Source organism: Dermacentor silvarum, chromosome 1, assembly GCF_013339745.2.
Source record: "Dermacentor silvarum isolate Dsil-2018 chromosome 1, BIME_Dsil_1.4, whole genome shotgun sequence".
NCBI lineage: Eukaryota > Metazoa > Arthropoda > Arachnida > Ixodida > Ixodidae > Dermacentor > Dermacentor silvarum.
The window spans coordinates 59,025,225-59,050,850 of NC_051154.1; the positions used below are offsets into that span (position 1 = coordinate 59,025,225).

The 25,626-nt window shown below is 49.8% G+C and overlaps 1 protein-coding gene across 2 annotated transcripts in view; it reads right to left on the bottom strand.

Moving 5' to 3' along the window:
* The window catches only part of LOC119464086 (low-density lipoprotein receptor class A domain-containing protein 4), a 65,558-nt gene that overhangs the window by 25,169 nt on the left and 14,763 nt on the right, over positions 1 to 25,626 (bottom strand). The gene's annotated exons all lie outside the window — the stretch shown is intronic.

Genomic DNA, 25,626 nt, shown 5'->3' on the forward strand with positions numbered 1-25,626 from the left:
AATATGCGCCGACAACAAAAACATGAGGAGGAAACGCGCGGATAACCTGGCAGCGCGCGGTCTGCCAAGGCGCCGCCCACGGTTTGCGACCAAGGTCAGCGCCGCCGCAGACGGCGTCTCTCACTAACTCTCGCGAACCAGCCGGACACGTTGCGTCACCAATCTCAGGGACACGATAAGCGTGTGCCTCTCTCTTTAGGCCAAACTGGCGCGCAACGAGCAGCAGCGACCGCGCCAAATTTTTCGTAGCCAGGGCGTCTCGAGGAGATGCTTGCAGACGCATACAGAGGGCCATAAAAGCGCGTTCGCAGCTCCTTGGCACAGTGGGAGCCGGGCGAAGGACAGCGCGCGCGTTTTTTTTTTTTTTTTTTTTCCTCGGGAAAAGAAAACGCAAGGCTTCAGGCACGGAACAGCGCCAGCATGTGCAGGGCAAACTTAAGCTGGCCATACGGCACGAACGTTCCTGTGCTCTGGATGCGACGGCACAACTCCAGTAGCGGCTGCACACGCTTCCGAGAGTACTTGAAATAATGAGAAAAGAAGGGGGGGGGGGGGGGGGGCGCTGAGAAGCATCAATTGAGGAATGCGCCACCGATCCAAGAAACATCGTAGGTACGAAAAGGATGATGCAGAAGTTATAACTGTAGACAAAACTGATGCTGGAAACAAGCAAGAAACGGTGACTCGTATTTCGTTGATGTTCTAAGGCGTTGCGCTGCTGAACACGAGGTCGCGGGATCGAATCCCGGCCGCGGCGGCCGCATTTCGATGGAGACGAAATGCAAAAACGTCCGTGTGCTTGCATTCAGTGCACGTTAAAGAACTCCAGGTGGTCAAAATTAATCCGGAGCCCTCCACTACGGCGTGCCTCATAATCAGAACTAGTTTTGGCACGTAAAACCCCAGAAAGAGGAAGATTCGTTGATGTCGGCCAGAAAATCGCAGTAAGAACGCGACAGTTTCGGCCCCCATTCATTTACTGCAAAATAGGACGCCGACAAAGTCTGCAGAGCGTGCCCTTCGACCACGAATTCTGGCGAAGGTGAGGGAAGACGGCTGTATGCAGTTTCGCTGCTTTGTGAACGATGTAACGAACTAAGCTGATGCCATGCAGTTCCGCGGTCCGTCCAGAGCCGTCGTTCGCGCCATCGACCGGCGCGAATTGGATGAACCCTGGATAATTCATGATCCTCCCGAGCTCGCTGTAGATTAGAGCCCCCTAAAGACAGAGCGGTTGTGGTGACTGAAGATAGACCGATTCGCCTGTGGGGTCCACTAGCGGCCGGCCTCAGGGGCGGCCAGAAATGGCCTTAGCCGAGTGAACCGTGCAGACCGGCGCCGAGAGGCTGGAAGCGCGCCGTCGGCGCCACGGAGAGATCGCTTGGCAGGCGGCCAGAGCGCGCGCAGCAAACAAACGTTACGGCTCAGGAGCGACGCAAAAAAGTGCGTGGTCAGACCAGGAAGCGAAGGCGGCCATATGGGCCGGCGAGCACGTCCGCGCGCACGTGCGGCGCGCCTGTTTACGCGCGCGACGAGGAAGCCGCCGCCTCAGCACTTCCGCGTTTCGAAAGGAGGGGGAAAGGCATACACCTGCTGCCACGCCAGCGTCTGTATCCGTTTCCTGCTCGATCAGTCCAAAAGTGAGCGCTGCGCCACAGCCGTTTATTGCGGCACGCGACAACAAAGGCCACTCAGAGGATCGGCGCCGCGCGGCGTGGATTCGCCAGACAAGTCGATCGATCGAATCGTGCGTCAAAAAGGACCGGCCGTCTAGCCGCGCGTAGAAGGGAGGGGGGCACGACATGTCGCGTCCAAGATGGAATCCCCGAGACCGCGCCCGGCTGCTGCCACGCCAGTTTCGCGCTTTGCAGACCGCGTCGCTCGGCGACGGCGGTCTGCGATCGGGACTGTTCCCATGGGCAGCCCCGCTTCCTATCCGAAGGAGGGGCCCGCCTGGCGCGTCATCGTGGCCGGCTGACCTTGAAAGTCGGCCGCAGTCGACCGGCCCGTGCGTCTTGCACAATGGCTCGAAACGCCGCCACTTTTCTCGACCGTCAGCGACGAATGCACGAAGAGCCGCATTCATAACCAAAGTATGGGGACAAGGCGCCGGTTTACGCCGCACCTCCCGTCTCGTTTTTATGGCGAGGAAACCAACGAGTGGCAAGTCGTTTCAAACTCTGGAAAGGTAAGCGGAACACCTCAGGAGCTCGCAAGTTCGGCGTATTGCAGCGTTGACTTTTGCCATATCGGCGAGATGACTATAGATGAGGTGATGATGATAGCAAGGAGAGGCGGGGAAAGCGTCGACATCGGGGTGGGGGGTGGAGGAAGATATACGATGACGAACCCGACGGCGAGACACGCACCGGGGGCTGTCGCAGCACGAGAGCGTCCGAGCAGCAGCAGCAGCAGGAACCGCAGCGGCGCTCGGTTACGTGCGTCGCGACACGTTGCTTCGTACCGGTAGGACTCGGGGCAACACTGTCGCGCTCTCGACGACGCGCAGACGGCTGGCCCCCCTCTCCCTTCGCGTCGCGTAATCGGAGAACGGACCGAAGGACAGCGCCGGCGCGTCCGCCCACGAAGCGTCTCCTCGGAACAATGCGTCGCCGTGCAACGGAACCAGGCGGAACGTGCTACACTTGTTCGCTCACATGGAGCGAGCACTCTTTTGTCCACTTTCCTGCGCTTCTTGCGCCGTCGATCCCATTTCGCCGGTCCTGTGCGATGACAATGGCCTTACAAGTCTGGTTACTGACGACAGACTAGTCGAGTGCAGGGCCGCCAAGAATGCCTCGCTCTCCTGTCGGCTACCGCTTGATATCCCTCTTCCCCCTCCGCTAACCCCTGCTCTAACTGCAACGTGAAAAAGTTTACCGCTTCAAATTGCCGTACCCTCGCAGACACGCGCAAGCACCCGTCCAGGTTTTAGAGTCGTGTATACCGTTTCTGTTGTTCGTTCAGTGCAATATAGTATAGTGGATAAAATGACTTATCGCCGTATGCTGAAATGCATCCTAACTTGGACAAGCTCATGCTTGACTTATCTAAGTGACGCCTAGCGCGAACGCACCGAAGGAAATGCAATGAGCGTCTTGGGCACGTTCACGCCACGCGTCATTTAAATCAAGTCAAGCATGGGCTTCAAGTTAAGTTGCATTTCTGAATACGGGGGTTGGTCTCGCAGAGACCACTGAGCTATAGGACTACTGTCAGAATACTACGCATGTCTTTTTTCTCTGAGTCGTGCGAGATGAACAATCCTCAACATTCAATAACAGTATATTCCAAGGTGTTTATTTCGTTGAAGAGGGGAATACTTGTGCTGGGCGCATCACAGTATACATGCTCACGGCACCAACTTCGGAGACAACGACGAAATGACAAAATTAGGGTCTCTCGTAGCTTGGAATAATTCTAGATAAGCGCAAGAACTACACGATCTATGGGGCGGGAAAACTAACGACACAATGCAATTGTATAATAGCAAAACAATGCTTGATTGATCTTTCTTCTTTTTTCTGTGGCATTCTTCGCACAAGTGGCAAACATCTACTGACATTACAGTGTGAACGTTTCGCCGGACAGCAAAGTAAATACACTGCTATTCGCTAAAAGAAGTTAAATGCATACATTTCTCACTTAAGGGCGATATATTGCACTGGTGCAACAAGAAATCGTCTCGGTGTATGAAACCGAGACCGACTTGATGCTTAAGCTTATCACCTTGTCTCGGCACTGTGTCGCCGATAATGGCCCGCCACAACGATAAAAAAAAAAAAAAAAAAAAAAACGCTAGCGTAGAGAAATTGCCAACAAACGTGGCAACAGCGACCGAAAAAGAAAAGCGATAAAACAGCGGTAAGGATGCGGGGAAGACGTGTTCCGCGGATAGACGCGGGAAATCAATGCCAGTGGCACTCGCGAGTTCTTCGCTGGAAGAAGATGGTGTCGGTTCGACAGAGTTGGAAAGAGTTAAATTCTGGCAAATGAACTTGGAGCAGGAAGAACGTTTATTTCATTATAAAGCTTCCGCGCAATTTGACGGGGAAGAAATGCAAAAACGCTCGTGTATCGATTTTTGCGTGCAGAACGCCGTCTGTCATATACGTGACAATATAGCCCTTGTGTTGCTTTGAGATGTCAAACACCATCAGACAGAAAACGTCTTCGACCTCATCCGAGGTCCACGCTAGAGAACTTGTCATTCGCTAAGTAATCCAGTTACTGGCTAACTAGTTATCTAATCGTGCATCCTTTAGTAATTAAATGAAATTGCGGGGCTTTACGTGCCCAATGGCGAAACACATGGTGAAACGACGTACGTATGACGTCAAAATGTGTAAGCCGAGCCACACGGTGTTCAGTTTCGTACTGAAGAAGGAAAGCGTGCGATAAAATCATTGCTAGCCTTCTGTCGCTCGAAGAAATATATCTTTTGGTTCTGTTGCACGGAGGGGACAACACGACGCACTCAAAATCTCCGAACGTATACACGGCAAGGCGAATGATCCCTGTAATGAACATTTTATCGTTCTTGCACACGGTGGCGGTGAAGTAACGCGCCGATGAAACGCCGAACGCGTTCGCGCGGCTATGTTGCTGATGGATGAATGAAGCGCGCTTAATAGCGTTAAAAGCCCGACATGGTGGCGACCACGCCGCTCTAAAATCGTTCATACGCGAAAGAAACGGCCGAACGTGATCGCGACTGCACGGACTTGCTCCGTTTCTCTGCGGTTCGTACGCCAGAAAATTCACAAACCGGTGCCTCCGCTTGTCGCCGGGCGCCGCAGCGCGCTAACTACCATATCGTAAACTGTACCGAGCACAACTCGGTCTGAACGACGCGCGGGATCAGGCTCATTAAGGCTGGATTAGAAGCCAGCGTGGCCTCACTCCAGTCGTCGTCACGGATAAGCCTTAGTCACGAATTCGCCCCCCCCCCCCCCCCCCCCTCCGCCTCCAGGAGCTGTTCGCTCTGAAAGGAAGGGACACGCTTTTCGGGGGAGGAGGAAAAGCGGGGGAGCACGGAATTCGGTAATAAGGAGCAACAGTGGCGCGGATTTTCTACATCAAAGAACGCAGACTGCCAAAGACGATCGACATCAAAACACGCTCGTTCTACACGCTTACATTCACGTGACCAATGCCGCTTCGTCGGTGTTTCGCTGATCCCATAGCTAAACAAGCGGCTTACAGAAAGAAGCCTGGAGACGCAGACGCCATCTCGCGGTATTCAAGCGCTGGCTCCATGGCGGCTGCAGTTGCAGACGACGGCGGTGTGTATCCTGCATTATATACTGTGAACATCAGCGTGCAACGACGACCGCGTGAAGGGCAGAAACTGCAATAGCAAGACGCTGTCTTGTACAAAGACATTTAAACTATGCGAGGCGCGACTTATTTTCTACATTTCACCAAATGCGAGAGGCGTTGCGGCAATGAGAGTTACGGATAGTACAAGTAAAATGTTATCTTGAATATTTTTTTTTCGGCTTCTCTAGTAATGCAGGAAAAAAAGGTGTGGTCTGCTAGGAAGTAATGAGAGAGAGAGAAAGCAAGGAGAGGAAAGGCAGGGAGGTCAACCAGATGAGTGTCCGGTTAGCTACTCTACAAGGAAAAGGGGCAATAAAAAGAGGAAAAAAGGAAGAGAGTGAGCACTCAGTACACATGGTACGATGCACAGGGGCATTATAAGCGGTCTCTCAAACCTGCGTACTTCAAGTACTGTACTATAGTTCAAGAATCGCGTTTTGTGCCAGTGACGGATGTGGCCACGGTCCGAGTACCTTTGACTCAGAATCTCTAGTCCAGTCGGCTTCAAGTTGTCCGGAGCGAGATGCATTGTACGTCGTAGCGAGGACAGATGCCCAATAGGTGCTCGATGGTTTCCTCGCACCTACAGGAGTCGCACATCGGGCTCTCGGCCGAAATTCCCATACGATGGGAGTAAGCGTTCGTGAACGCCACTCCCAGCCACAAGCGGCACAGCAAGGTTGTAATGACGCGAGAAAGGCTAGACGGCAGTTGTAGCCATAGCAAGGGGTCCAGCTTCGCCAATCGAAGGCACTTGAACTCCAGACAGCTTGTGACCTTTAGCGTGCAAGCGGATGAACCTCCCTGGCAATGTCCGTCTTCGCCAAAGGTATTGGACGCGTCTGGGTGTCGTCGTGGGCAGACCGGGCAGCTCTGTCAGCAAAGTCGTTGCCGATGATGCCACAGTGAGCACGAATTCGCTGAAATATTAGAGTGTGGTGGTGTATTTCCCTAACGTCGGATATCATCTGCTCGTAAGTTCTGCGATAAAAGGCAGACTCGATACTGTGAGGAGATGCCTTGGAGTCACAAAATATGACCCATTTCTGTGCTGCCTCTTCGGTGCCGTATAATATAATTCATAGGGGCATGGATGGCTGCGAGTTCTGCCGCCATAGATGTAGTCATGTGTGACACTTTGAATTTAACTAATCTGCTTAGCTGGAACGACGAAAGCGGCAGTTGTGCTGGTAGGTGAGGTCGAACCGTTGGTATACTGGGTGTTTCACTTAACTTGGGCCAAACATTAAAAATATACAAATGCTACGTACCTGGACTGAACCAAGGTTCAGTGCCGTCGCTTGGAGACACTCAGATTATTTTTTTACATTGCGCCTAATTAGATAATTAGTCTTAATTAATTATTCAACCATGTTAGACCAACTAGCCCAACAGACGGTCTTTCTAGTTAATCAAGCTCTCAATTATTATAATTAGATTAAAAGTGTCAATGAGAAATTTGAAGCGCAACATGAGAAACTCTTCGATACAGCTTTCTGATGCTCAATAAGTGCTATATAAATGTTTTTCCGAGCGTAAGAAGCCCGCGAATACACGCAAAATTGCCGCGCGACTGGCCGCTCGAGACACTTTGCGTGTATTTGCGGGCTTCTTTCACGCTCGGAAAATCACTTATACGTATCACGTATTGCGCAACAGAAAACTGTATCGGGAGTTTCTCATGTTGCTCTACAAATTCCTGTTGACACTTTTCATCTAATTATAACAGTTGAGAAGTTGATTAATTAATTAAGAATAATTATCTAATTTGGCGGAATGCAAAAAAAAACAATCTCACTATCTCCAAGCGACGGCAAACATTACCTTGGTTCTGTCCAGCTACGTATTTTTGAAGCTTGGCCCAAGTCAAGTGAAACACCTGGTAGATAAATATATGCGGTCATGATACCCCTGGTGCAGTAATAGCAGCGTCAGTTGCTTGAGAGCCGGCGACGGATGATTGGCCTTCTTTGTGATTCCGGAATTCCGGGGATACGAAGGTTCACTTGAGGCTGTCGCATAGTTTCCTGGTGAGCTTAATATGAGCCAGAGAGCACACAAAGAAACATTAATGCAGTTCAATACAATCGTGGTTGATGTTCTGACACCACGGCGGCAAACTCACTCGCTATACACGTGTACTCACTCCTATCTGATTCCCCTTTTGGATTAATCCGATGTCTGCTCACTGTCGGGGTCGCAACGGCAGGCCCGGGTCAACCATGTCTTCGATGAAGGCGTTTAGACGTGAAGCCACGCGAGGAACGCTTCCCATACGGGCGCCGGAGCGCCATACCTTCTATCAGGAACTATTCCGCCGGGGTAAGTTTCCTCCGCCGCGCTTACAAACAGCTGTCTAGGAGGAGGAGGTCAGGAACCGGCGGGCACTCGGGCTGGGTTGCGCCGCGCGACCGGCTCCCGCCGTGTCATCGACCAGCGGAGGAGGGCGGAATACAGCTGGCTCATCAAGAGCGCCGGGATAAATCAGAGCATGCGGCGGAAGGCCGCGAGACGGGCAGGACAGGTGGGAGAGCATCGTGCGGCGCAGCTTCGATCTGGCCGTGACCCCGGCTTCCGAAGGCCGTTAGTCATGCGCCACCCGTGCCGCCGGGGCACGTTCACCCCGGTGGCACGCGCGCACAAAAGCCGCCCCCGCCGCACAGCGGGGAGCAGAAAAACAGAAAAACAAAAACAACAAAAGTCCGCCGGAGGAGCACGAGACGGCGGCGCCCTTTGCGCAACGGCGGCGTCTGCGGCTCTGCGCGCCGGTGTCGTCATGGTCGCACTTGTTGCTAGCGCCGCGGGGCGCCCGCACTAAAGTCACGCAAGGTCAGGCGCGCGCGCCTCTTCGCACCTCGGCAAAAGCCGCGCAGTCTGCGGGGCGGGGGACCCGCGAACGGGCCGGGCCGGCCCCACAGTGACCGAAGAACGTCACCGCGTTGGCGCTGCGACACACGCCCGTAATAGCCTTGGCAGATGTGCCCGCGCCGCAGAGACCGGCCGCGGCGTTTACGTAACGCCCCGAGTTCGATTAACTTCGGCAGTCACACAATTAGGGCTTCCGCGTAATCCACGACAGCTCCCCGAAGCGCGCGCTCCGCTGCAGCAAACCGACGCACAATGCAACGAGCGCGCCGGCGGCCAGCAGCGTTTGAATTGATCCGGGGCGCGCGTGCCTTTCCTTAACTCGTTACGAAATGCTTGAGGCAAGGAAGCGCGCACGCATCTCATATTCCCGGACGTGCTTACGAAAGGCCTTCATACAAATGAACTAGCCCCTCGGAAAATCACGTCGACGACAGAGGGAACATGCAGACATCAAGGGCCTACATAATTTGCATCGTGGATCACCAACTAGCCCTGTCACATAATTCGCTACATGTTATGTTTAGTTCGTCGTGCCCTAAAAAACAGCGCGTGTCCTCGTTTACGTTCTTCTCGTCCTTGTTTCCGCGCCGTGAATTTGCATCATGGATCACCAACTGGCCCGGTCACATACTTTGCAGACATGAAAGGGCAACGACGGGCGACGACGCTCCCGGCGACTGGATGATCCAGCAAGAATGGAAGGAGTCGATGTTATTTCCCGACGCATGCTCACCCATTTCAGATCTAGGCTATAGCTGGGCGCAGTGCCGACCTGATCGCATCTGGAACATTTTATCCCCACAGTATGTACAGCTGACGTCAGAAGTCTGCGGGGCGCGGTTTCTGCGGAAATACGTAATTGCCCCACATTTGGTGCCTGCAGCCAATATAAAGCACAACACCGTGTTGGCCGCATATAAGATACGGCCAGCTGTAAATCTGAGTTGCGGTCTTCCTGCTCAATATTCAGGTTCCTTGCAGATCCCACAACAGTAAACTTCTGGCGCCGATAGTACATCCTATACTCCCCCCCCCCCCCCCCCCCCACCCTGCCCCTCCACACACGCACCCAAAGAGAGAAACAAGTAAAAAAGAAAAGCAAGAAAAAAGCCATAAGCAGCATGTCTTCTTAAGTGTGGAATACTCGCCAACTCGCCTTCTGAAACATATCTCTGCTTGTTTTGCTTAACACGATTATTCTCGCTTGAACATGATATGAGTATAACCAATGACGGTTTATCTCTAAGCAAAACAAGTCAAATGACGCACAGGAAGATGGAGAATTGGAGCGATCAACATTGGCCCAACAAGGGTCGCTAGAGCCAACGTTTCGACAAGGGGAATTGCGTACCTGAAGTCTCTATGTAGATAAATACTGAAGCATCTCGCTTTGTATTGTGTGGATACCAAAACGCCCTGTTTCTGAGTACATGTTTTACATTTTTTTCTACTTGCATCACTCACGCCCGAGCGGTTGAACAGAATGACATTAAACCTGGCAGTACTTTAGGTGTCGGCCTAATTTGGAGCAGTGTCCTTACACCAAAAGAGGGGATAGCGTGCAAGGAGCTATGTACGTGCAGCAAGAGAAGGCGTAAAGAAGGGGGAGGCAGGCAGAGACTGTCCATCATTCTCAAGCCTTCCATACAAAGAAGAGACTACAATCTATCCGCTTGCAATTGTCGCCATTGATTTAGTGATGGGGCTGAACGCCACACGGGCTATGAGAGACGCTGCAGGGTGGCGCCCTGGATTATTTTGACCACCTAGCAGTTTCAACGTGCACCCAAAAATAAAAGCACGAAACGAGTATTCTTGCGCTCTGACCCCATCGGAATACGGGCGCGGCCCCAGGGTACCGAACCCACGACCTCCTGCTCAACGACGGAACGCCATAGCCAGCGCGGCGGGTAATTTCGGCCATTCATGTCTTTATGTGTGCACCTATATACAGGGTGTTTCAGCGAACACTTTCAAAATTTATTTAAGGTTGTCTGTGGCAGATAGCCCAATTCTACTTCATGAGCTGGTCTACTCGAAGAGGCGGACATTACTTGCACAAAAAATTGAAATGCAAAATCGACTAATTAACAAAAATTCACTAATAAGTTTTTAACTAATTACCTGATGGCCCATGTTTCAATTTACAAATTCTAGCCGTGAAGTTCGCAAGGCGATCGGATCCACTTGGAACGAATTCTCGGGATGACACCAGTTGCGAGATATTAATTCCCGAACTTTGCGGAGAAATGCATTAGACCAGCTCATGAACTAGAATTGTACTATCTGCCCCAGGCAACCTTTAAGAATTTTTGAAAGTGTTCGCTGAAACACCGTGTATAACTTCAACATGCGTCCATATGACATAACACATGGCGAAGTTCACTTGAATGCCGTTAGTGATAGATACGTCCGGTAGTTTACAGATGAAAGAAAAAAAAAAAAACGACAACAAAACACGCACGATACCCGACTAGTACTTATCTGTGGCTTTATGCCGCTATGACAGAGAACAGGCCTGGCAGAGCTTGGCAGTTTTACTGAATTTTAGAATGGCATGCTTTTGTTGCAGTCGTTACAGGTCCTTCCCTGACGATTGCCAAGTCATCCCAATAAAAGGGCCTTCAGTCATAATAAATAAGTACCCAGGATGGCATGCGAAGGTGTAGTTTCCGTAGCTACAACATGAACACGTCCTTTTATACACGTTATTGCCCTTGTCGCAATGTACATCTTTTTTTTTTTTTTCCTTCGTCATGCTTGGGGTTTCTTCCGTTGGCTTTTCTCGGTGGATACATTTTTATGCCGATTCCTGCAAGAATTGAAGTCAATTCTAACAGCATTCTATAAAATCAAAAGCGCCGGAAGCGTACACATACTCAATGCGCGCAAAATCTGCGCGCCGTTCTCTTTTTATCCACGCAGACAAGATTTCACAGATCATTTATGTTAATAGAAAAGCATGCGGAGGTCCCAAAACTACTGCGTTCAAATAGCGCGTCCCATTTGAGTGGCGACAGTTTTACGCGAGGCGAAAGCTGTCGGAGGCGAATTTCACGGATGGTTTTCGTGCGGCACCGATATTCCGGACGTGGTCTGGACTTGCGCCATACGCTAACATGCGCACGCCTGATTTCACTACACCGATAGCCGAGCCGGGAGGGAAGATTGCAAGGACAAAGAGAGAGGAAACGACGAGTGTGGGCCCGCAATTTACTTTTAATGGTTGCGCGGACTAAATAACAGCACGTAGCAGCGACCATACGCGATCCCCCCCGCACATACCATGCACAGCGCAGAAAGAAGAAGGACACACAAACGTGGCAGTGATCCAGAGAGAGAGAGAGCAAGGGGAGGCCGACCCTATCGCGGCACCGCAAACCTTTTGGCGCAGACTAACGCGGCATTGACGGAGTTCGCTGTTATGCGCGTTGCCGCGGCGAGTTAAAAAAAAAAAAAAATGCAGGGAACGGCTCGCGCACGCAAGGACGCCACCAAATCGGTGCTGCCCGCCGAGCTGCTGCTGGCAGCAGCAAGCAGCCAGCGAGAGATACGTGAGAGACGCCGCCGATCGGCGCGACTAAGTTACGTCCGGGCTGGCCACCTTGTTTTCCAAGAAGGTCACAGGAGCGCGCGCGCCGACAAACGCGGGCGCGTCTGTGCCCTCCTCCCTCAGCAGCGGGATTACGGCCAGGTGGAGCTTGCCGCCGCCGCCGTGCTCAGCGAGCGAGGGGAGGGGGGGGGGGGGGGCTGTCGGAGCGCACCTGTGTGCGGTGCACGCTTTCGCGCGTCCCACTGCCGGCAATTAGCTACTCCCGAAATAGAAACAGACCTGATCTCCGGCCGGCCGCGCCGCCAGACGCGAAGAAAGCCACGCTGACCACCCCCCTCCGTATATGTCGGCGCTTGTCCTTCGCTTTGTCTTTGTCTTTTTTTTTTTTTTTTCTTTTTTTTTTTTTTACCGCGTGCTCGCATCAGTGGGCGATCACAACGCAAAAACAGCAGGTGAAATCGGATCATCTGAAAGACAAACTAGTATCTATGAGGAGATCAATACGAAGGTACACAGCAGTTGTTAAAGGATAGCATACTGCCGGCTCTCGGCAGAGGACGAAAGTATTTGTTCTAGCCGCTAAGTTTACCGGTGTAATTGGAGAAGCACCTAAGCGAGACGCACTACGCAGGTGTTTACGCTCAGTTTGAGGTTCGGGGACCGGCGATGACCTTACGTGTGTGGCAATTTTGATGACGTCCAGCTGAGCGCAGCTGCCACACGCGCTAAGAGCAATGCGTTCCGCTACGCGACAATTTAATGGTGTATACTGCAGCCACAGAATATGAAGTAATCAACAGAAGTGTTGGCACTATAGACATCCGCCCTCCTCACCCTCATTCTCCTCCTTCCCCAATTGTGATTTGTGGTGCGAACAATATTCTCAATCTCTAAAGCTTAGATGATTATAAGGGAAAAGAAGAAAGGAACAGCATGTATGTATGTATGTATGTATTTATGTATGTATGTATGTATGTATGTATGTATGTATGTATGTATGTATGTATGTATGTATGTATGTATGTATGTATGTATGTATGTATGTATGTATGCCCTCGGGGGTACGTGCCAAATTTAAAAGGCAACAACAGCAACAACATAGTATATGTGCCATGGTGGAAACAATAAACAATAGTTTGATAACGTAGGGGGAAACGAAAGCGGTTTCGCGAGCACTGAGCACTGCGATAACTGCGGTTAAGCTCGCTGCAGTTCGAGAAACAAATGAATTTTGGCAGTGCGCAGATAATGATCTGAGGTTCACTTCGCGATTAATCATGCAACAATCACGAAATTCGATACCAGTGAGATCATCACCTGAGAAGCTATGAACTTGGATATATATATAAAATGTAGAGCAACATGAGAAAATCCCGATACAGCTTTCTGTTGCCCGACCATAGATAAGCCTCGCATGAGGCCAGCTGAATAATTTATTTTACAATAAAGTTTATTCACTCACTCACTCACTCTGTTGCTCAATACAAGCGACATAAAAGTGTTTTTCCGAGCGTGAAAGAAGCCCGCGAATACACGCAAAGTGCCTCGAGCGGCCAGTCGCGCGGCAATGTTTCGTGTATTCGCGGGCTTCTTTCACGATCGGAAAAACACTTTCATGCAGCACGTATTTAGCAACAGAAAGCTGTATCGGGAGTTTCTAATGCTGCTCTACAATATTCTCATTCACACTTTTCATCTAGTTATAATGGGGTTGATATTAATAAATACTAATTATGTAATTAGGCGGAATGCAAGAAATAATCTGAGTATCTCCAAGCGACGGCAAACAACATTACCTTGGTTCTGTCTAGCTACGTGGCATTTGCATATTTTTAATCTTTGTGAAGTATAATTGGGACACCCTGTATATATATATATATATATATATATATATATATATATATATATATATATATATATTGTTGCGATGTGTAACTTGAACCTTCGAAACCGCAGCAAAGTCATGCAACTAACGCCGTTGAACAAAAATCAACGTTGAACACAAGTCCTTTCTCACATTTCAATTTAACCTCACAGTGCCACCATATATGAAGTGGCTGTGCCGCTATGCCCTGACATGGGGTGCCCAGCGCAAAACAAGCACGCAAATCAACCTGGAGTAGCATGCCAGGCGATCAGCCAGGCTAACGTCTCCAGCATGTCATTAAAGTTTGTCTCTCTCTCGCGAGCATCAGTACACGGCAGCGGGCGAAACCCTACTGTGCGAAGGGCGAGCACTCCTGTATACGACGACGCATTTGCTCGTAGTCGCTATACCATGACGGTAGCAGACCATCACGTGGAAGGTGAGACGTTCAACGACCGACAGCGAGACTGCATCTGCGACAGTAAAGGCGGGATCGCACCAGACTAGCGGAGATAAATATGAATATACCGAGCATTCAAACGACAAGCTGCAGCTGCGAATGTGAATGCGCATTCGCGGTAGGCTACAGCGTTCCCGGCAAGTTATGACGAACGGAAAAGCGCACAGAGACACTGTCTGTAATGCATGTACATTTGGAATTGCGATTGACCAGGACAGGGCGCATTAATTTATTCACACGTGTAGAGAACAGCATGAAGATGTCTCCAGAAGCGAGTCGAGCATTCACCAAAGAGGAGCAGTTGGCGAACGCATCCGCGATACTTCCGTGTCCGGACGCACCCGAAGGCGGTGCATACTAAATTTCCATGATAAAAGTAATTAGGCGAAATTCGTTTTCAACTGAAGAATCCATGGCAATATACAAGAAGAAACGGGTCAAGCCTGTTTTATTTGATTTTTTCCCCCCCGTGTGTGTATGTACGTCTGAACCGTTCCGTGGTCTGAACTGTTCTGGCATGCAATCACAGCGTCGAACGAAGTTCCAACATATTAATTTTTTTACGACACACGCAACATCGTCAAGAGACAATAAATAAATAAATAAAACGCGCAGACGACATGACTCGCGCATGCGGCAGAAATAGAGCAATCCAGACCGCCAGCCACGCCGCACTATTTCAAAACGCGACGGCCGCCAGCCGCCGGCAACACGCATCAACGATGAAATACCATTGCGTCTTACCACACTGTCGCGACACAGCTGCCTTTGTTGACTGCTTCTTTATCGCGGCTAGCTCTCTCAGTGCGAACGCCTCATGCCACCGGTTAGGCAACGCCGGCGAGGAGGCGGCGCACCACCACCAGTTTCGAAATCACGCGGTCAGACAAGTGACTCGGGTTGTGCGCGTGTTGGGCCATGTCGCCTCTCGACTGTTCTCCGAAATCGAGCGAACAGCCCTGGCGAAGAGAGATAAAACGAAATTAACAGGCACTCGGAAACTACCAGCGCGAGAGATTGACGTTTAAAGCTATACGAGTCTGAGCGCAGTCGCCGGGAATTCGGGCTCCCCGCACGGCTGAAGGACGAGAACGAACTGTAAGTAGTTTGCTCGCAAAGCAACACTAAGTGCTATCGCTGAGGAATCTTAATTTCACTGAGTGAAGCATGGGAAAGGTGCACTGTGTTAAGGCTGTCGATAAGTGCATGTGGGAATTCTTCGTAGTTCCCTCGGTAGTCGGACGCCCAGGAGCAAAAGGCCCTCCTGCACCGCTTTTATTTATTACTCACTTCAAAGCTTCAAGTCCCCTTAGCTTCCAGCATAAATTTTGTTCTTCGGTCATTTGCTTTATTATGTGCTACTGTAGCCCCTCCTACTTGGGCCAAATCATTCGATATTTTGAAATAAAATAAATAAATAACCTTTGCGCCACCCGGGCGGCAAACGACAGCATTGGCCGGCTTCTAATGTAGCCTCCGAGACTGGGCAGCGCATATATAGGAGGACCTGTTAGTGGAAACTACAGCTCGGTCCACTCATTGAATTGATCTATCAATGTGAACCTAAACCAGACTTGCGCGTTTTCTTTGCGTGTTAAGCTTTCACATCTGCCCCCCCATAGCTCTAGAAGAACTGGAGTAGACATCATCAGCCTTCGTTGGGAGCCGGCCGTAGCCCAGCTTGCCGAAAGTGCGCTTCGTCTTGGTCCGTCCACGCTCAAGGCGGAGAGAAAGCGACGTTTAGGCTAGGATCTGCCTTTTCCTCTCCTTGCTTTTTCTCTCTCTCGTCCATCCATCCATCATCCACTGTCATCCATTGTTAGTCGCCTGTGCGATGTACCCGAAACTACTCAAAATTGTTTTATAAGCTGCAGAGATGCCATTTTGCGTTGGTATGTGTACTTCAACGAACTCATCAAAAGGACTTTGATCTAAATCTTCATTCCATGCGATATCTGGTGATCTTTAACTAGTTGTGGCGATGTACTATTTGATATGTCTTTACTTTGGGACTCCTCGTCTGCATACTATCTGTACCTAATCATTGCTTGTTGAATGGATAATAAACTGAACTTATGGGAATGCAGAGTTTGTGAGACACGCATGCAAGACCGAAACACCTAACCTCTATAATTTCATACGCGATACATTTGAGTCAAATGATTCTTCAACTGATTATGTATACACATTGGGTTTAGTTCAGAGTGGTATTCTGCCTTGGTGAGGTGTTTATTCTTACCACCACTTTAGGTTTCCTGTAAAACTTGACCGTTGTTGCTTGAGCAGCCTGTCCTAAAGATGAATATGAGCTTTTATGGAGCTCTATGTGTTTGGTGTCGTCGCGCAACTGAAGGAGGCTATCATTAGATTGTCTTTTATGCTTCCCGCAACAATCATCTGTACCTTGCAATACATACCACTGAAAAAAAAATATCGTTGCCGCATTTAAAATTTGGTTAAACACGAATGAATTCGTTCCGAAGTGAGGTTACTAGTTCCTTCGAATACAGTATAAATAAAGCGGCGCCTCCTAAGCAACGCCTGCTAAAAGAAAGCTAGGATAATTATGCATGCTTCGCGCTAAGCAATTAACCAGTGCCCAGCCGATTAAAACCAGCAATCGACGCACTTGGCTGCAGTATGTGGCGAAACCTGCTAATAAGGTGACTGGAAAGGCGTTCGAAGAAACCTTTTCGCACGTAAATATTCTAGCTACTGAGGCCTCACTCGCATGGACTGCGTACGACAGATGTCGCCAACACCGTACTTGCTCCAAGAGCAGATCTGTGACCGACTTAGCGTACCCACATGAGCCGGTCCGACGGCCTGTCAAGGCAAGATCACTCGCTACTGATAAACTTTTTTCGCTTGTAGTAAATTACTGATCGCATAGCTTTCCTCTTTCCTGGGGGGTGCCGGTATTTGTTCCGCACTCGAGAGCAGCAGCGGGGCAAAACGACATGTGCAACTTCTTGCGCGCCGCAGACGTAGTTTAGAGCGCATGATTAACCCCCTCGCTCGTGGTAAAATTCACCAGAATCCACGGCGCAGTTTTTCTGCCTGTTGAACGTCGCTTCATTATTGCCGCGACGGAGTCTTTACGTCTGTCCGATACAAAGCGAAAAGAAAGGGTACTTTCAATTCATTACCGTTTGGCTTCCATGTCTGACAGTGTAAGTACACTGCAATGGAACGCCCTTTAATTATTTTGCGTTATCAATGGTGCCTTGGGGTAAACTGATTCGTTTTTCGAGTAGGTTCCTGCACGGCGTTTTCTTCTTTTCTGGATTTCCTCCATTCCGTTTCCTGGCCTGCTTCAACATGACACAATGGATAGTGCGCGTATCGCAACTGTAAACACGACTCGAAAGTGCTGCTAGGCGCGACGCCGTCGCGAAAAACCATCTCTTGCGCCCGAGCCACCGCGAATGGGGACGGTCGACCGCTGGCGGCCGCGTAGCAGGACCGGACGCGGTGCACCGCCGCCGGAGAGAGTTTTTACAGGCGCGAGACCGCGATGACTTACGCACGCCAAAGCAGGAGTGACTGCCGCCCCGGCGTCCCAGCGCTCCGTCTTCGACGCCCCATTGTTGGGCTGCCGACGTGAGGCCGGCCCCAAACTGTATATTCCTATAGATGCACGGAAGAAGATGGAACGCTTGGCCGACGACAAACCCCAGCGGGCCGCGTCGGCCTTAAAGGGAACAATGACCGTGCCGCCGCATCACTTGCTGCTTGCGACGGGGTCGCCAAAGGCTTCCCAGTCGCGGCGGACTGCCGCAGCTGCAGCGCGCTCAGGGTCGATGCACGACGTCGCCGGCCAAGCGCGCAGGTGTGACACCCGCCGAGGAGGAAATAACGAGGGGAGGAATCTCCGGTTCGGCGTACGCGCCTCCTTTTGTTGGGAGCGGCGATGATAAATGAGACACACACACGGGCGAACGCCCGCTGGTGCGTATTGACAGACGGCCGTCCCAGCGGCCGAGACAACAAAACGACCAGCGTCACCGGCGAGACGACACCGCCAACGCGCCCGAAAAGCCCGCTCAGCACCGCTCGGGCAGGTCGTGCGAGCGCGGCAGCGCACGACGGTGGACGCCTTGAGAACAAGGTCGCCCTGCTGGGGGAGTGCAGCGATCACGGCATAAATTTGTAGCGACGATATCTCGGTGAGGGCCCTAGTTGGCTCCATCTTCCCTGTAAGCCGAAACAGCGCCAGGGCGCCCTTCGTGCGGTTGGTGTTTTCTGTAGCTTCGTCTTATACTGCATAAACGTTTGTTTCTAGCCCATGTATAGCTGTAGCACTGTTGCACAACCTCTAGATTTCTCACTCCCTTCCCCAGCTTCTCGAGCCCAGCGCGGAGCGGAAGCCCAGGTAGCAAGCTTTTCTGGCCAGTCTCCCCGCTCTCCTCGGCACACCAAGCCGTACGCCGCCCCTTGCGTGCACACCTGGGACGCAGTCAGGGGTGACGGGCACAAATGTCGTCTCTATAATAGAGTTTCATACTCCCACATGAGTTATACAGGCCGACCCCATCGCACGCGGGAACAATTAGTGGCTATGTCTCTGATGCGCAAAGCGTAGGCATAAACGACTTCACACAGCGGTGGCACTGAGTGGTCTTGAGTCCTCTGCTAAAACTCAGGTCACGAAAAAAAAAAAAAGAAATAGAATTAGCCCTTTCTCATGTTTATTACTTGCAGGCATGTCCAAATCAGTCTACGCTGTAGGTTGTAATTCTGGCTAATTTAATAATATAAGACGAGACTGAAGGAGATGCTGTTTTGATGTGGGCGAACTGATTATAGCTCTGAGGCGAGCCTTCCTAAATTCTTTGTGACCCTGACCTAGTAGACTGTTGAAGCTGGCACCAGCACAGAAACATGTGTCGCGTTCACATAAACATGAGGCAAGGTGTAACTTAAATCCGCAGACATGGTGAGAAGGCAAGCAAGACTGTAAGCCCGAGAAGCATAACAAGGAGGGGGGGGGGGGGAGGGAAGTATGGAAGATTCAACTGTACGGTCGATACCAGAAAACAAAGAGGCCAAGTCCTGTCTGCCAGACTGGAGACCTCGACTTGAAAGGAGGTTGGGACGAATATAGCTCGCTAACCCAAGGTCAACAAGTCGCTTATCTCGGCTCCTCGCTCATGACGCACATTCTGTTCTAAGGACAGATCTCTCCAGGATAAGGGCAACCCGCTGAAGACAAACGGAACATAGAATGTAATCCCCACATGACGATACCAGAAAAAAAAAAAAAAAAAAGATCGTTGAAGCCGATTATCTCTAAATTGGGACTGCAACACACACCCCCTATGGCCGGTGGCGGGCTTGTCGGCAGTCGACAGCTACCAACTGTAAATGGCTTGGCGGGACGGGAAAAAGTTTTGGGTGCCCAAGTCGCCTGCCCTTTAAAAATGTTTTACCGTTTAGCCTGTTGTACTACCGTGGCGTAGGCATTTGATTTATCGTCTTTGTAGTGCTGAATTGTGTTTGAGAAGATGCTGCAGAAAGAAAGAAAGAAAGAAAGAAAGAAAGAAAGAAAGAAAGAAAGAAAGAAAGAAAGAAAGAAAGAAAGAAAAGTCCGCTTAGAACCACGCCTTTTTAAGCGAATGTTTGTTGTCCAGGGTTAAACTAGGCGTTATAGTAATAACTGTAGGTACACTTCCCACATTTAATCAGCGCAGCTGCGAGGTTCTTGTCTCTTCTGTGGAACAGTAGACCGTTTTTCAAAAACGTTCAATGCGGCAGCTCTCGTGTTCCGACCTGGTTTCGACAAAGTGCAACGGCTCGAAACAACGCATTGAACCTCATAATTTTGTTGCTTCATTTTGAAAGACATATTTTTACACTTGTTGAAATCAGCGTTTCGTGACGGTGGCTTGTTGGGCTAGTTGGTACATGGTTATACTAGGAGAATGCCAGCAAACTTGGGGAAAAAAAAAGAAAAAAAAAGAGAGAGAGAGGTCGCCAGACGGCTGGACGTATTTACAACTACAATTACGATGAGTCCAATAGCGGCTGCATGCCGCAGTTCGACACCACTCGCTGCTCCAGGGCGAAACATTCCGTTCCCCAGTTCTATTTCTTCTTCTTCTTTTTTTTCTTTTCCCACGAGACTGGATTCTCAGCGTTTGCAAATTTCAGCGCTTCACTGCGCTTGACTTAAATTCTGCGCTTTTACGTGGCAAAACCACGATATGATTATGACGCAGGCCGTAGTGGGGGACTCCGAATTTTTTGACCACCTGGGGCACTTTAACGTGCACCCAATGCACAGTGCGGAGCAAGCAATCGCACATCTACAATCAAATAAAAGAACAAGCCTACACCTTGTTATTCGAGCTTCTCACCAATCCGAGTATCTGATGTGAGTGCTGCGAGACTACACGAAATAAGCTTCTCACTCAAGCGCTAAGGGGATCGTTGACACTGTGGCTAAAATTAACACCCATTTTCGAGCGCATCACACAAAGTGGCACGGGCCAATTCACTGATGAGGTAATCTTACAAACACGCAAACAGGGGATCACACTGCGGGCGGGAAATGAAGCGAGCGTCTCCGCGAAGACATCTGCAAGTGGCAAGCAATGCAGCGGCGAGCACGTGTGACACCGCACTGTGTCGGTGACAGGCACCACTGCACGCCAGCGCAAATGCGCACCGACACTGGCGCATTCGCTTGTGGGAGATCGAGAAAAATGTCGCGTGCCCATAGGTGAAATGAGAGAGAACCCGGGCCGGAAAGTGGCGGCATGGCTGGATTGCAGACAAGACAGAGGTGCATGCAGAGTGGCTACACGACAGTCAGGCGAGACTCCGATTGGAATCCATGCAGGTACACTCTGTAGTCATCGATTTTTGGCTTCGCCCTGCCCTTCCGCACGGCGCTGCAGGCAGATCTAAAAACAAAACAAAAAGTATAGGAAGAAGAAGAAGAAGAAGAAGAAGAAGAAGAAGAAGAAGAAGAAGAAGAAGAAGAAGGGGAAAAAAAAAAAACCGTCAGGCAAACAGAGCAGCCGAAAAAAAAAAAAAAGTCTATGCACGAGTGTAGCCCACTCTGCCGAGGATGTCCATGATTATGGATGACTGCGCGAAAACAGATCACTGATGATCGCATCCTGTCCCGGTAATTTGTTCTAAGCAAGCAGTGGGCTCTTTGTACACAGACTGGTCGCCTTAACGCGCCCGTGTGTGTCACGTCCTTCCTCCGTCCTTGTCTTTTCACGCGCTATAAGCCTCACGATGTCATATACCAACAAGCCCAAATCACTGCATTACAGCCTTAACTGACATACCCAGCTCGTAGCGCACTTGGTCGCAGTTCGACCCGTCCACTTTAAAACAGTTGTTGCCTTGCTATGATTGTTTCAACGTAGCCAGCTAAATTAATTTTGTGTAGACGACTGTGGTGCAGGCATAAGTACAGACAATGAATCAAGTTTTCAGACACTGCGTTTCGTTAAAACTACACGGCCTCACAGAACAGGCGAGGAAAACGCCCCTTACAAAAGCGCTCTGTTTTAAGCTCCCGAGAGACCTTTAAGCTACCGAGAGGTCTCTCTGCTGCCCCTGGCGCGACCTAGACGCAGGCCATCAATTTGCAGGATATTCAATGAAGTTGTCTCACTCACACTCACTTTCGAGCAGGTTACCGCCGTTGTAACCAATGCATCTTGGTTGCTAAGTAAGAGAGAGAAAAAAGTTGTCACGGTGTGGACAAATTGACAAAGAAAAGATGACACCTACTAGAATGCACCATTAGTGTGGTCAACGACATGGGAAGTGTGGACGCCTCCATATTTTCACTACAGTCCACATGCAAGAGAGAGAAAGAGAGTAAAGTTTAATAACAAGAAAGGTGGAAAGCTCGACCGGAGAAGCTTGTTTCTAGCGTGCTACTCCCCAACTGGGGTACAGGGTTAGGTAGACAGGTAGAGGAAGATGGGGAAATGCGGTGACGATGTAATACTATACAGTGGATTCTAGTAATCAGTCCAATGTACGGTATACACACACGCAAGTTTGTCATAGCACAACCGTGCACGATTCCGCGAAACCTGACACCAACGACTTGTTTCTTATTGACGCTTATTACTGACAAGTGATGTCGCATTGTCACATCGAAAAGTCTCGTTGTTGATAGAATTTTATTTCGATCACGGCCAGCCAATGATAGGCATCAAGAAATAAACGTTTCTTAGCCGCGCGTTTGCGGCGCACAACTCGAGATGTTCAGTTCAGTGCACAGGCTTCGAGGTTTCGGTTACATAAGCAAGCTGTTCGATTGTGACAAGTGGGTTCAGTGGGATGAACAGAGCATAATTATTACGAAAATTCTGACGATTCCTGGGCTAAATAGTGCATTCAGCTCTGATATACATAAAACTGTTTCATAAATTACGAAACTGGCAGGACAACCTTAACAAGCCAGACAGTTAATTTAACGTTAATTTAAGCAATCGACTTCGAATCCATAAAGTGATTGAAATGCAATGAAGCCTATAGATTTCCAGCCGCGAAGAAACCTTCTCGGAGAGGGGCGCAGGTCAGATCGAAGCGGCGATGCGTCTGACGGAACACGTGAAGTCGAGCCAACTACTGCGTGAGCAGTGGTTACTCCAAGGAAAAGGCTGCGAAATTCTGTGAGGAAGCCCGGGTCTCGCAGGGCACGGCGCGCAGGAAAAGCCAGCGCTGTACGGGAAAAGAAGGCTTGCAGCACTTACGTCACGGTGAAAGCGGATCTGTTCGCAATATGAAACCGACGCTCATCGCAGTCGAGCTGCAAGCGCATACTGAGAGACGGCAAATCGGAGTGCATGCATACGTAGCACACATTGAAAAGGGCAAAGTCTTCTTTGTGCAGCTCGAGGCCCCAAAAGTCATTTTTATAGTCATGATGAAACCACGTGCGAATGTCACGTTTCCATGCTGCACACAGCAAAAGCTTTTAAGCCTCGCTTAAAAGAGTAACTTGCTGCAAACAACACACGTATCACGCAGCGGGCGCCACCGTATTGTTCATCTTTGCTGTCAAAAACTGCGAAATGTCGGTCACGAGAACCGTGTAATTTCAGTCATTTCCTTGAAGTTATAACTCGCAAGCTACCTGTATATCGGGTCGTTACACATGCAACGTGAGAAAAGAACGCTGAGTGGCTGGCTTGCAGATTCGATCATCACGCTCCGGCGGGCCGCTCAGCATTGCTGAGAGAATGCAATGAAAGAAAGAGAAAGATGATTACGACGTTGTGAACGAAAGAGCTTAGGCGGTAAACCACTGCTTCGTGTCGCGTCCCGTCATGGGCCCAAGATGACCAGAACGCATAGGCCAATGGCGAGTTGTCGAATATATATATATATAAGTCAGACGCTCAGTAATAATAAGAATGCGTTGTTTCTTCAGCTATGCGAACCATACATGTACTCCTTACGCGTAAACAACAAATCTGTGATTTGTTGGCGGAACAACGAAGTACCTGGGTTTAACCTCGAAGGGTCGGCCTCTCCTTAATATTTAGTATAAACCAATGTGGCGCCCAGCTATACAACGCAGTCGGCTAGAAACTTCCAGAGTAACGAAGACTTATGCGCGCTTTGCTCATTTCCTTATATATGACGCTAATACAGAAAAGCGTGGCAAGTCAGGCCAAATTAATGACGAGATTAATTACATGCGATCAAACGATCTTGGCTACGATTTCTTTTTCAACAGCGGTCTCCTGCAGCAGCTGCTAAAACGTCGATTTAAATAGCCTGTTCTCTTGGCTGACAATAAAATAATGGCCACTGCTCATTTTGCTCTTAGAAGATTAGGCGCCGTAAAATGTGTAAACGCGAAAGGCTTTCTGAAGTCTTTCATTGTCTCTTCATCCTGGGCGTTTCATTCGCCATGAGAAGTTTCTTGCCAATCGAGGTAGATAAATTGCATAACATGTAAATAAATAAATAAATAAATAAATAAATAAATAAATAAATAAATAAATAAATAAATAAATAAATAATGAAAAAGGAGTGGGATGAGAGGCGGACAAGAAATGTTCCATGTTTAATTGCGCCTGCGCATTTTTTGCCCCCCCCCCCCCCCCCCGCTCAAAAAAAAAAAAAAAAAAGAAGAACATATTACGTATATAAGCATCCAACACAATGGTCATATGGAGGCAGGTTCACTGCGTGAATGGATGGGACAAAATTGCCTCCGTGAGACGCCGGCGAACTTCTGAGAACTGAGTCAAGCTAGATCCTTCCTACGCTGTTTAATAAATGCAGTACTATTCGAGAGGCGTGCCTAACGCAATATCCAGCCTAGGCAGACACGCTAAAAGCGCCCAGGCGACATCACTGCATTATGCACAGTCGGCTTCAAGGTTTCATTAAAGAAGCAGATGATACTGAAGAGTTAACAGCAGCGCACAACACGCTCAACGTCCCATGCTTCTACATCTAAAAAAAAAAAAAAAATGATAGTAATAGTACAAAGCACGCTCAATGGTGCAAGGCCTCAACAACAGCACATTCTCAGAACACAAGGCGAACCTCAAGATGAGCATACTGTTGAGCCTTGAGAAAGCGAGCTGACGCGCCGCAGCGTGAAAGAATTCTTATGCAAGACCGGCCGCAGACGCAGACGAGACGGCCAAGATTCTAGACAGAGAAAGCGCGTTACGTCACAGAGCCATGTCAGCGCTAGCGACGGAGCGCCTTCCAGCGAAACCGACACAACAGACCGCGACGCCGGCTGCAAATAGAGCGGGCGGGATGATGCAAATCCCATTTTTGTCTCTGCGGCGGCTCGTGCAGCGCGAGCGTACTCGACTGCTGTCTCTCCGATAGTGCGCCGCTTGCAAAGCGCGTCATTATCATTGGCTCCAGGAATCCGATCTCGTCGCACAAAGAGCCGAGAAGGACCCCTACGACACGAGCTGCTCTCGAAGAGGAGCTCACCGCTCCCTGCTGACACGCTCACTGGTTGCACGCACTTCTGCGCTAAATGGCTCTGACAGTAGGCGACGGGAACAATAGCTCGCGTGCTGTGGTGTAACTGAATCACATCGCGGCGTTTTACTCGCAGGCTCTACGTCTGCTTTCTCAACGCTATATGTAGCTACATCGCACGGCGGGTGCTGGTGTTTATACTGAATAGCGCGTCTGCTAACCGAATTACTGTTTCTACCTGCTCATATGAATGAATTACCGGGTAAGTTATTTTCCGCGCGACGCCAACATTATTTCCATTTTCTTACATAGTGTACATATTGGTAGCTGGCGCCAGTGACAGGCGTCAAAACAATGTCTTCATTGGCCAGATGAGCTGTGCGGCAATTAGCAAGCCCGAGGGAGATTCACGAACGAGAAAGTTAATTGGCATACATGCCCGAATGCGTCACATACCCCCAGTCAGCCGAAGCTGCCTTCGCATTCAAGTGGATGGATGTCGGCTTTAGCTTTCATGTTTATATTCATGTAAATAAGTAAAGCGGCTCGACTACACTCTTCGTACTGTGCCTAACGCTCTTCAGAATCTCTGTGCGCAATTTGATCAACGACAAG